The 12,678-nt window shown below is 52.8% G+C and overlaps 1 protein-coding gene across 1 annotated transcript in view; it reads left to right on the forward strand.

Annotated features, from left to right (window-relative positions):
• The window catches only part of CFAP43 (cilia and flagella associated protein 43), a 207,640-nt gene that overhangs the window by 85,583 nt on the left and 109,379 nt on the right, over positions 1 to 12,678 (forward strand). The window lies entirely within an intron of this gene.

The following is a 12,678-nucleotide window of genomic DNA, read 5'->3' on the forward strand; positions in this document are numbered from 1 at the left end:
CAGGCCAATGGAGTAATTGTACCGGTTCCCGCCCGGGAACGGTTCAGAGGTTTCTACTCAAATCTCTTCCTAGTTCCCAAAAAGGACGGTACCTTCCGGCCCATCCTGGATATGAAGCTTCTCAACAAGCATGTTCAGGTGCGGCGCTTTCGCATGGAGTCTCTGCGATCGGTCATTGCCTCTATGTCCCAAGGGGATTTCCTGGCATCCATCGACATCAGAGATGCCTATCTGCATGTGCCAATTGCAGTGTCACACCAGTGTTGGCTACGTTTTGCAGTAGGAGAAGATCACTTCCAATTCGTGGCTCTCCCCTTCGGGTTGGCCACGGCCCCTCGGGTATTCACCAAGGTCATGGCAGCAGTGATTGCGGTTCTGCACCTACAGGGGATGGCAGTGATTCCTTACCTGGACGACCTTCTAATCAAGGCTTCATCCAGCGCAGACTGTCAGCGGAGTGTCTCGCTCACTCTCTCCACTCTAGCTCAATTCGGGTGGCTGGTCAATCTGCCCAAATCCACTCTGACTCCGACCCAGAGTCTCACGTACCTAGGGATGCAGTTCGAGACCTTGACGGCACTTGTGAAGTTGCCCTTAGTCAAACAGCAGTCCCTCCAGCTAGCGGTGCGCTCTCTGCTGAGGCCCCGCCGTTATACCCTCAGGCGTCTGATGCAGGTGCTGGGTCAAATGGTGGCGTCCATGGAGGCTGTTCCCTTTGCCCAGTTCCATCTGCGCCCCCTGCAGCTGGACATTCTCCGCTGTTGGGACAAGCGGCCTTCCTCCTTACACAGGTTAGTGGCTCTGTCGCCACAAACCAGGAGCTCTCTTCAGTGGTGGCTTCGGCCCCTCTCCCTGTCCCAGGGGCGCTCCTTCCTGGCCCTGTCCTGGGTGATTCTCACCATGGATGCCAGTCTATCCGGCTGGGGAGCGGTATATCTCCACCACAGAGCGCAGGGCACTTGGACTCCGTCCAAGTCAGCCCTTTCAGTCAATGTGCTGGAAACCAGAGCCGTGCTTCTAGCTCTCCTAGCTTTTCACCACCTGTTGGCGGGCAGGCACATTCGAGTCCAGTCAGACAACGCGACAGCGGTTGCCTACATCAATCACCAAGGCGGGACACGCAGCCGCCTGGCGATGTTGGAAGTACAACGCATCCTTCAATGGGCGGAGGACTCCAAGTCCACCATATCCGCAGTCCACATCCCAGACGTGGAAAACTGGGAGGCAGATTATCTCAGCCGTCAAACCGTGGAAGGTGGCGAGTGGTCCCTGCACCCGTCAGTGTTTCAGTCAATCTGCCGCAAATGGGGCACTCCGGACGTGGACCTAATGGCATCCCGTCACAACAACAAGGTTCCCATTTACGTGACTCGCTCCCACGACCCTCAAGCATTCGCCGCGGACGCACTGGTTCAAGACTGGTCCCAGTTTCGTCTGTCCTACGTGTTTCCCCCTCTAGCTCTCTTGCCCAGAGTTCTGCGCAAGATCAGAATGGAGGGCTGTCGAGTCATCCTCATTGCACCGGACTGGCCCAGGCGAGCTTGGTATCCAGACCTGCTCCATCTGTCCGTAGAGATGCCGTGGCATCTCCCGGACCGTCCAGACCTACTCTCACAAGGTCCGTTTTTCCGCCTGAATTCTGCGGCTCTCAAATTGACGGCGTGGCTCTTGAGTCCTGGATCTTGACGGCTTCTGGTATCCCTCCTGAAGTCATCTCCACTATGACTCGGGCCCGTAAGTCTTCCTCCGCTAAGATCTATCACAGGACTTGGAAGATTTTCCTGTCCTGGTGTCGCTCTAGTGACCATCCTCCTTGGCCATTCTCCTTGCCGACCCTTCTGTCTTTTCTACAGTCCGGTCTGCAGCTAGGACTGTCCCTCAGCTCTCTCAAGGGACAAGTCTCAGCTCTGTCAGTTCTGTTCCAGCGGCGTCTCGCTCGGCTGGCTCAGGTCCGCACCTTTATTCAAGGCGCGTCTCACATCATTCCGCCTTACCGGCGGCCCTTGGATCCCTGGGACCTTAATTTAGTTCTCACGGTTTTGCAGAAACCCCCCTTTGAGCCTCTTAGGGAGGTCTCTTTGCATCGTCTTTCACAGAAAGTGTTTTTTCTGGTGGCCATAACTTCCCTCAGGAGAGTCTCTGATTTGGCCGCGCTCTCTTCGGAGTCACCTTTTTTAGTTTTTCATCAAGACAAGGTGGTTCTCCGTCCGACTCCGGATTTTCTTCCTAAGGTGGTCTCTCCTTTCCACCTTAACCAGGACATTACCCTACCTTCCTTTTGTCCGGCTCCTGTTCATCCCTTTGAAAAAGCGCTGCATACTCTGGATCTGGTGCGTGCGCTCCGGATCTATGTGTCTCGCACCGCTGCTCTTAGGCGGTGCACTTCTCTTTTTGTGCTAACCACAGGTCAGCGCAAGGGCCTCTCTGCTTCTAAGCCGACCTTGGCCCGTTGGATTAGATCGAACATTTCGGACGCCTACCAGAGTTCTCAGGTGCCTCCCCCGCCGGGGATCAAGGCACATTCGACCAGAGCTGTTGGTGCCTCTTGGGCTTTCAGGCACCAGGCTACGGCTCAACAAGTCTGTCAGGCTGCCACTTGGACTAGCCTGCATACCTTTTCGAAGCACTACCAAGTGCATGCTCTTGCTTCGGCAGATGCGAGCTTGGGCAGACGCATCCTTCAGGCGGCTGTCGCCCATTTGTGAAGTTAGGTTCTGCCTACTTCTTGCCTTTTTTCGGTTTATTTCCCACCCAGGGACTGCTTTGGAACGTCCCATGGTCTGGGTCTCCCAAAGGAACAATAAAGAAAAAGAGAATTTTGTTTACTTACCGTAAATTCTTTTTCTTATAGTTCCGTATTGGGAGACCCAGCACCCTCCCTGTTGCCTGTTGGCAATTTTCTTGTTCCGCGTGTTATCACCGGCTGTTGTCGTGGACAGAGTCTCCGGTTGTTCCGGCTTTTGCTCTGTTCTACTTGTGGGTGGCTATTTTCCTTCAGCTTTTGCACTAAACTGGCTGGGTCTGCTCACAAGGGGGTGTATAAGCTCAGGGGGAGGAGCTACACTTTTAAGTGTAGTACTTTGTGTGTCCTCCGGAGGTAGAAGCTAAACACCCATGGTCTGGGTCTCCCAATACGGAACTATAAGAAATAGAATTTACGGTAAGTAAACAAAATTCTCTTTTTCTCTCAAATACCTTATATTGGCAATAGTGCCTGTGAGAGGCGCTATTGCAGACCGCTGTTCCCCGCTCCGTGACCTCGGGCTCTGTGACCTCAGGGATCTGGTGACATCACGTCAAGTTCCTGTTACACCACAGCCAGCTGCAGTGTCCGTGAGTGATGGGCTGTGGGCAGTGTTTCATCCGCCGCTCAGAACAGCCCATCTGCTCCCTCCTCCCTCACAGCAGAGCGCTGCAAGCAGGAGACACTCTGGGCTGTGATGAGCGGTGAAACACCACCCACAGCTCAGTCACTCAGGAAGACTGCAGCCGGCCGCAATGATGAGACGTGATCAGGAAGTTGACGTGATGTCACCGGATCCCTGAGGTTACGGAGCCCGGGGGTCCCGGAGCGGGAAACAGCGGTCCGCAACAGCGCCTCTCACAGGTACTATTGCCAACATAAGGTATTTGAGAGAAACATTGTTTCTCAACATAATATCGATCTAGAAAATAAAAAATATGGGTGAACCACCCCTTTAAGTCTGGATACATGCTTGGTCAGTCCATCAGCTTTACCCTCAATTTCCTTAGCAAGGGTTGTCTAGTGGTCATCTTGGAGTGTGTATGGGTTTATGATAATGTTGGGATACGAAGAGAGGGGATCATGCTCTGCTTCGGTATGTCACAGTACATGTTGATATTCATGTTTCCCTCAATGAACTGTAGCTCCTCACAGCCGGCAGCACTCATGCAGCCCCAAACCATGACACCCCCACCACCATGCTTGACTTTAGAAAAGACACACTTGTCTTTGTCCTCCTTACCTGGTTGCTGCCACAGATGTTTGACAAAAGCTGACTCAAATAAATATAACTTGTTCCCCTCAGACCACAGGACATGGTTCCAGTAATCCATGTTCTTAGTCTGCTTGCCTTCAGTATACTGTTGTGAGTTTTCTTGTGCATCATGTTTAGAAGAAGCTTCCTTCTTAAGATGACCGCTATGTAAAGCAATGTGATGCAGTGTGTGGCATATGGTCTGAGCACTGACAGGCGGACCCCACCCCTTTAACCTCTACAGCAATGTTGGAGCACTTATACATATGTTTTGAAAAGACAACCTCTGGAAATGACACTGAGCACGTGCACTCAACTTCGTTGGTCCACGATGGCGAGAACTGTTCTGAGTGGAACCTATCTAGTTAAACTGCTGTATGGTCTTGTCTCCATGCTGCAGCTCAGCTTCAGGGTGTTGACAATCTTCTTATAGCCTTGGCCATCTTTTTATGCAGAGCAGCAATTCTTTTTTTAGATCCTCAGAGAATAATGTGCCCTGAGGTGCCATGTTGATCTTAAAGAGACCAGTATGAGAGTCTGTGAGCGAGAACACAAATGTAACACACCTCCTCCCCATTCACCTGATACCGTGTAAAGGGCACTTTACGCGCTACAATATATCTTACGATGTGTCGGTGGGGTCACGTAAGTGACGCACATCCAGCATCGTAAGTTACATTGCAGCATGTAACAGCTACGTGCGATTGCGATTGAACGGTAAAACGTTCATCGCATGCACGTCGTTCAATTCCTATAAATTGAATGTCAGGTTGTTCATCGTACCCGGGGTAGCGCACATCGCAGTGTGTGACACCCCGGGAACAATGAACATATCTTACCTGCATCCTGCGGCTCCCAGCGGCAATGCGGAAGGAAGGAGGTGGGCGGGATGTTTACGTCCCGCTCATCTCCGCCCCTCCGCTTCTATTGGCCAGCTGCCGCGTGACGTCGTTGTGACGCCGAACGTCCCTCCCACTCCAGGAAGTGGATGTTCGCCGCCCACATCGAGGTCGTATGCAAGGTAAGTACGCGTGACGGGGGGTTACGCGTTTGTGCGACATGTTCAACAAATTGAACGTGCCGCACATACGATGGGGGCGGGTACGATCGCATACGATATCGTATGCTGGATCGTATGGTGTAAAGCAGGCTTAACACTAATTGGTCCCATGACACAGGGGAAGGAAATTGGCTAATAGGGCATAATTTGGCCATGTTCACTTAGGGGTGTACTCAATTTTGTTGCCACCGGTTTATAAGAAACTGGAAAAAATACAAAAGCTGTACCCCAAGTGTGGGTAAAAAAAAGCAGTGCGGCTGTAGCCTGTAAATTCATCCTTTGTAATACATAGTATTTAATATTATAATGTATAGTATTGTATTGATCGTTCCAGTCATGGATGTCTGTGGATACCCCCTGGTAGCCAGTCCTAGCCAGTTTATTGCTTTGTGTCAGGAGGCATACATCCACACATGCATTCTCATCTGATTTGTTTGACTTTTGGAAAGAGTTTGAAGAAAAGCGGGTCCATGTCTGGACTCCCGGCATGTCCCTTCTCACCCCACTGTGTCGGCGGTGTTGTTAAGGTTGATTTACAAGGCTGCAGCCTTACATGCCGCTCTCCTTCACCATCCATTCTGGGCTCTGGCTTGAAGTGGGAGCCAGCACGGTCTCTATGCCTGGCAGGAGTCCGGTCTCCATCCACAGCCCCTTGAGGATTCTGTTGGACCAGAGCACTCATCCCCAGGGACATGGCCCTGCGTCTCAGCAGCTAAGTACCTGAGACGTTTATGTTGGGGGTCCCGGTTCTTTATTGTAAGGGGAGAGTATGCTGTATGTGATTGTTTAACTTTTCCGGTCGGTTCTCTAGCTTTTGCCTGAGAACCGCGCCGATGGTGCCTGCTTGTCGGCCTCGCCGCTTAAATTTAGGCCCCGGCTTTGCCGGAGGCCTAGTTTCATTTTCCTGCCCTCGCATGTCACTCATGCAGAGGGACAGGTTCGGCTCCTCCCAGCGGCCGTTCTACACAGGGGAGGGACACTCCCCACTGCTGGGGCGTCCCTCCTTCCCGGCAGGTCTCTATAGCCCTCCAGTTCTTGCTCTTTTATAGGAACGCCCTCTTCTCAGGCAGAGTTCACTCTGCTCTGGGACATCCTGCATTCTGCATCTCTGCTGAGGTGCTGCGACTGGGGAACCGGGCTTCAGGATCTGGAGGGCACACAACACCGCGCTCAGCGGTCTGGTAGGCCACAGCCGGTCTCCGGTTGTGGACCTCTGTATATTCTCCCTGGGGTTCATTCTCTGCAAAGCACCCACTCCAGCAGCAACACAAGGAGCAAGGCTCCAAAGCTTTATTCTACATGCACTGCATGTAAGCTCCTGCTGCTGAGCCGAGCACCTATCCACATTGTGATGTCTGCTCTAACTTGGCAGTCTCACCCCCAGTGGTCTCTCAGGCTGCTGCTGCACCTGTGACTGAACCCCCGGCCTGGGTAGAGTCCTTTTCTAGGTCCATATCCCAGTCATTTGCTGAGTCCATGGGACTTTTGTCCAGGACTTTGATGAATATGCATCAGCCTCCCTCACAGGGTGCCTCTAATACTCTTGACAGAGGACTCCTATCCTCTGACCTCCGTCCATCGGAGCTCACGGAGGATTCATCATCTGATCCCAGACCCCGTCCTTCTAAGAGAAGGCGCAGGGTTTCCTCCCCCTCCCCATCCCACGGCTCTGTCTCAAGAGCTGACTCTCAAGATGAGGAGGATGCCCTCACTGGGGGCTCGGAGGCTATGTATCCCATCGATTTCTCTGAGGGTGACTCAGATCTTAGTGATTTGATTGCTTCTATTAATTCTGTGCTGGATCTCAATCCGCCAGTGTCAGAGGAGCAACTCTCTTTGGCAGAAAAACAACAGTTTACCTCGCCTAAGAGAGTGAAGAGTGTATTCTTTAACCACTCCAGTTTTCAGACCGCTGTGACCAAACCTAGGGCCTGCCCTGACAAACGCTTTACAAAGCGTGGTTCTGATGACCGGTTTCCATTTCCACCTGAGGTGGTCAAGGAGTGGTCTCACTCCCCAAAGGTAGACCCTCCGGTGTCTAGGCTATCAGCCCGGACCGTTGTGTCGGTGGTTGACGGCACCTCACTTAAGGATTCCCCTGACCGTCAGATTGACCTTCTGGCCAAATCTGTGTATGAAGCTGCGGGGGCCGCGTTTTCCCCGACTTTTGCAGCAGTGTGGGCTCTCAAAGCCATCTCTGCTTCTCTAGAGGAGATGCATTCCCTCACCAAGGAATCTATGCCTGAGATGGTTACCTTAACTGCTCAGGCTTCAGCTTTTTCATCTTATGCCATGTCTGCCATGCTAGAGGCTGCTCACCGCACTGCGGTGGCTTCAGCTAATTCTCTTGTTATCCGCAGGATTTTGTGGCTTCGAGAGTGAAAGGCAGATGCTTCTTCCAAGAAGTTTCTTGCTGGGCTCCCTTTTGCTGGTTCACGGCTGTTTGGTGAACAGCTGGATGAAATCATTAAAGAAGCTACTGGCGGGAAGAGTACTTCCATGCCACAAACCAAGACCAGGAAACCCGCCCAGGGTAGGAATCAATCGAGGTTTCGTTCCTTTCGTTCCTCCAACTGGTCATCCTCTAAGCCTTCCGCCTCGTCCGCTAACTCAGCCAAGGATCAGAAATCCAACTGGCGCCCAAAAGCGCGTCCGCAGAAGACCGCAGGAGGTGCTGCCACTAAGGCAGCTTCCTCATGACTCTCGGCCCGCTCCAGCCACGTCCTTAGTCGGTGGCAAGCTCTCCCACTTTGGCGACGCTTGGTTAAAGCAAGTCTCCGATCAGTGGGTGAGAGACATCATATCTCACGGCTACAGGATAGAATTCTCTTCCAACCCTCCAAACAGATTTTTTCTCTCAACTCCCCCCTGCTACAAGGCCGCCGCCTTCTCGCAGGCCGTGGCGTCCTTGCAGGCAAACGGAGTGATTGTCCCAGTTCCCGCTCAGGAACGGTTCAGAGGTTTTTACTCAAATCTCTTCCTAGTTCCAAAAAAAAAGGACGGTACCTTCCGGCCCATCCTGGATCTCAAGCTTCTCAACAAGCATGTCCGGGTGCGGCATTTTCGCATGGAGTCTCTGCGATCAGTCATTGCCTCTATGACCCAAGGGGAGTTCCTGGCGTCCATCGACATCAGAGATGCCTATCTGCATGTGCCAATCGCAGTGTCACATCAGCGTTGGTTACGTTTTGCGATAGGAGAGGATCATTTCCAATTCGTGGCTCTCCCCTTCGGGTTAGCCACGGCCCCTCGGGTATTCACCAAGGTCATGGCGGCAGTGATTGCGGTCCTGCACCTCCAGGGGTTAGCAGTGCTTCCTTATCTGGACGACCATCTGGTCAAGGGTACATCCAGCGCAGACTGTCAGCGGAGTGTTTCGCTCACTCTCGCCACCCTAGCCCAATTCGGGTGGATTGTCAATCTTCCCAAATCCACTCTGACTCCGACCCAGAGTCTCACGTACCTAGGGATGCAGTTCGAGACTTTGCCGGCACTTGTGAAGTTGCCCTTAATCAAACAGCAGTCTCTCCGGCTAGCGGTGCGCTCTCTCCTGAGGCCCCGCCGTTATTCCCTCAGGCGCCTGATGCAGGTGCTGGGTCAAATGGTGGCCTCCATGGAGGCGGTTCCCTTTGCCCAGTTCCATCTGCGTCCTCTGCAGCTGGACATTCTCCGCTGTTGGGACAAGCGGCCTTCCTCCTTACAGAGGTTAATGGCTCTGTCGCCACGGACCAGGAGCTCTCTTCAGTGGTGGCTTCGACCCCTCTCCCTGTCCCAAGGGCGCTCCTTCCTGACTCCGTCCTGGGTGATTCTTACCACGTATGCCAGCCTATCCGGCTGGGGAGCGGTACATCTCCACCACAGAGCACAGGGCACTTGGACTCCGTCCGAGTCAGCCCTTTCAATCAATGTGCTGGAAACCAGAGCTGTGCTTCTAGCTCTCCTAGCCTTTCACCACCTGTTGGCGGGCAGGCACATTCGAGTCCAGTCAGACAACGCGACAGCGGTTGCCTACATCAATCACCAAGGCGGGACACGCAGCCGCCTGGCAATGTTGGAGGTCCAACGCATTCTTCAATGGGCGGAGGACTCCAAGTCCACCATATCCGCAGTCCACATCCCTGGCGTAGAAAACTCAAATCAAGAAGGCCTGCGGAGACACCATCACATGTTTCTCAACGCTGGCAGGAAACTAGCCAGGTCTTTCACCGGGAAGGAACAACCACGGGAAGGGCAGTCTCCAGTCAAGGAGACCACCTATGCCAAACATGGTATCCATCCACAGACAGCCGTTTCGGGGTATTTGCCCCTCATCAGTGTGGAGTAGGAATCTGGCTAGTGGGACATTGCCTAGTAAAAGACTATGTGAGCAAGGATGGTTGACCTTAGGGAGATCAACATCCACCACTGCGGAGACACCATCACGTGTTTCTCAACGCAGTGATTCTAGAGCAATGCCCCCTGGGAAATATTCAAATCAAGAAGGCCTGCGGAGACACCATCACATGTTTCTCAACGCTGGCAGGAAACTAGCCAGGTCTTTCACCGGGAAGGAACAACCACGGGAAGGGCAGTCTCCAGTCAAGGAGGCCACCTATGCCAAACATGGTATCCATCCACAGACAGCCGTTTCGGGGTATTTGCCCCTCATCAGTGTGGAGTAGGAATCTGGCTAGTGGGACATTGCCTAGTAAAAGACTATGTGAGCAAGGATGGTTGACCTTAGGGAGATCAACATCCACCACTGCGGAGACACCATCACGTGTTTCTCAACGCAGTGATTCTAGAGCAATGCCCCCTGGGAAATATTCAAATATTGAATATTTGCCAGCGTTGAGAAACATGTGATGGTGTCTCCGCAGGCCTTCTTGATTTGAATATTTCCCAGGGGGCATTGCTCTAGAATCACTGCATTGAGAAACACGTGATGGTGTCTCTGTAGTGGTGGATGTTGATCTCCCTAAGGTCAACCATCCTTGCTCACATAGTCTTTTACTAGGCAATGTCCCACTAGCCAGATTCCTACTCCACACTGATGAGGGGCAAATACCCCGAAACGGCTGTCTGTGGATGGATACCATGTTTGGCATAGGTGGTCTCCTTGACTGGAGACTGCCCTTCCCGTGGTTGTTCCTTCCCGGTGAAAGACCTGGCTAGTTTCCTGCCAGCGTTGAAAAACATGTGATGGTGTCTCCGCAGGCCTTCTTGCTTTGAATATTTCCCAGGGGGCATTGCTCTAGAATCACTGCGTTGAGAAACACGTGATGGTGTCTCCGCAGTGGTGGATGTTGATCTCCCTAAGGTCAACCATCCTTGCTCACATAGTCTTTTACTAGGCAATGTCCCACTAGCCAGATTCCTACTCCACACTGATGAGGGGCAAATACCCCGAAACGGCTGTCTGTGGATGGATACCATGTTTGGCATAGGTGGTCTCCTTGACTGGAGACTGCCCTTCCCGTGGTTGTTCCTTCCCGGTGAAAGACCTGGCTAGTTTCCTGCCAGCGTTGAGAAACATGTGATGGTGTCTCCGCAGGCCTTCTTGATTTGAATATTTCCCAGGGGGCATTGCTCTAGAATCACTGCGTTGAGAAACACGTGATGGTGTCTCCGCAGTGGTGGATGTTGATCTCCCTAAGGTCAACCATCCTTGCTCACATAGTCTTTTACTAGGCAATGTCCCACTAGCCAGATTCCTACTCCACACTGATGAGGGGCAAATACCCCGAAATGGCTGTCTGTGGATGGATACCATGTTTGGCATAGGTGGTCTCCTTGACTGGAGACTGCCCTTCCCGTGGTTGTTCCTTCCCGGTGAAAGACCTGGCTAGTTTCCTGCCAGCGTTGAGAAACATGTGATGGTGTCTCCGCAGGCCTTCTTGATTTGAATATTTCCCAGGGGGCATTGCTCTAGAATCACTGCGTTGAGAAACACGTGATGGTGTCTCCGCAGTGGTGGATGTTGATCTCCCTAAGGTCAACCATCCTTGCTCACATGGCGTAGAAAACTGGGAGGCAGATTATCTCAGCCGTCAATCCGTGGACGGTGGCGAGTGGTCCCTGCACCCGGCAGTGTTTCAGTCAATCTGCTGCAAGTGGGGCTCTCCGGACGTGGACCTAATGGCATCCCGTCACAACAACAAGGTTCCGGTTTACGTGGCTCGCTCCCACGATCCTCAGGCCTTCGCCGCGGACGCTCTGGTTCAAGACTGGTCCCAGTTTCGTCTGTCCTACGTGTTTCCCCCTCTAGCTCTCTTGCCCAGAGTCCTGCGCAAGATCAGAATGGAGGGCCGTCGAGTCATCCTCATTGCACATCTTCCGGACCGTCCAGACCTGCTCTCGCAAGGTCCGTTTTTCCGCCCGAATTCTGCGGCACTCAAATTGACGGCGTGGCTCTTGAGTCCTGGATTTTGACGGCTTCTGGTATTCCTCTTGAAGTCATCTCCACTATGACTCGGGCCCGTAAGTCTTCCTCCGTCAAGATCTATCACAGGACTTTGAAAATTTTCCTGTCCTGGTGTCGCTCTTACGGCCATTCTCCTTGGCCATTCTCGTTGCCGACCCTTCTGTCTTTTTTACAGTCCGGTCTGCAGCTAGGACTGTCCCTCAACTCTCTCAAGGGACAAGTCTCAGCTCTATCAGTGCTGTTCCAGCGGCGTCTCGCCCGGCTGGCTCAGGTCCGCACCTTCATGCAAGGTGCGTCTCACATCATTCCGCCATATCGGCGGCCCTTGGATCCCTGGGACCTTAACTTGGTCCTCACGGTATTGCAGAAACCCCCTTTCGAGCCCCTTAGGGAGGTTTCTTTGTATCGTCTTTCTCAAAAGGTGGCTTTTCTAGTTGCCATAACTTCTCTCAGGAGAGTCTCTGATTTGGCTGCGCTCTCCTCGGAGTCACCTTTTTTGGTTTTTCACCAAGACAAGGTAGTTCTCCGTCCGACCCCGGACTTTCTTCCTAAGGTGGTCTCTCCCTTCCACCTTAACCAGGATATTTCCTTGCCTTCCTTCTGTCCGCCTCCTGTTCATCGCTTTGAGAAAGCGCTGCATACTCTAGATCTGGTGCGTGCTCTCCGGATTTATGTGTCTCGCACCGCTGCGCTTAGGCGGTGCACCTCTCTTTTTGTGCTAACCACAGGGCGGCGCAAGGGTCTCTCTGCTTCTAAGCAGACCTTGGCCCGTTGGATTAGATCGACCATTTCGGACGCCTTCCAGAGTACTCAGGTGCCTCCCCCGCCGGGGATCAAAGCACACTCGACCAGAGCTGTCGGTGCCTCTTGGGCTTTTAGGCACCAGGCTACGGCTCAACAAGTCTGTCAGGCTGCCACTTGGACTAGCCTGCATACCTTTTCGAAGCACTACCAAGTGCATGCTCATGCTTCGGCAGATGCGAGCTTGGGCAGACGCATCCTTCAGGCGGGTGTCGACCACTTGTGAAGTTAGGCTCCGCCTACTTCTTAGTTTTTTCTGTTTATTCCCACCCAGGGACAGCTTAGGAACGTCCCATGGTCTGGGTCTCCCAAAGGAACGATAAAGAAAAAGAGAATTTTGTTACTTACCGTAAATTCTTTTTCTTATAGTTCCGTATTGGGAGACCCAGCTCCCTCCCTGTTGCCTGTTGGCAATT

The sequence above is a fragment of the Anomaloglossus baeobatrachus genome, chromosome 4 (genome assembly GCF_048569485.1).
Source record: "Anomaloglossus baeobatrachus isolate aAnoBae1 chromosome 4, aAnoBae1.hap1, whole genome shotgun sequence".
In the NCBI taxonomy this organism is placed as follows: domain Eukaryota; kingdom Metazoa; phylum Chordata; class Amphibia; order Anura; family Aromobatidae; genus Anomaloglossus; species Anomaloglossus baeobatrachus.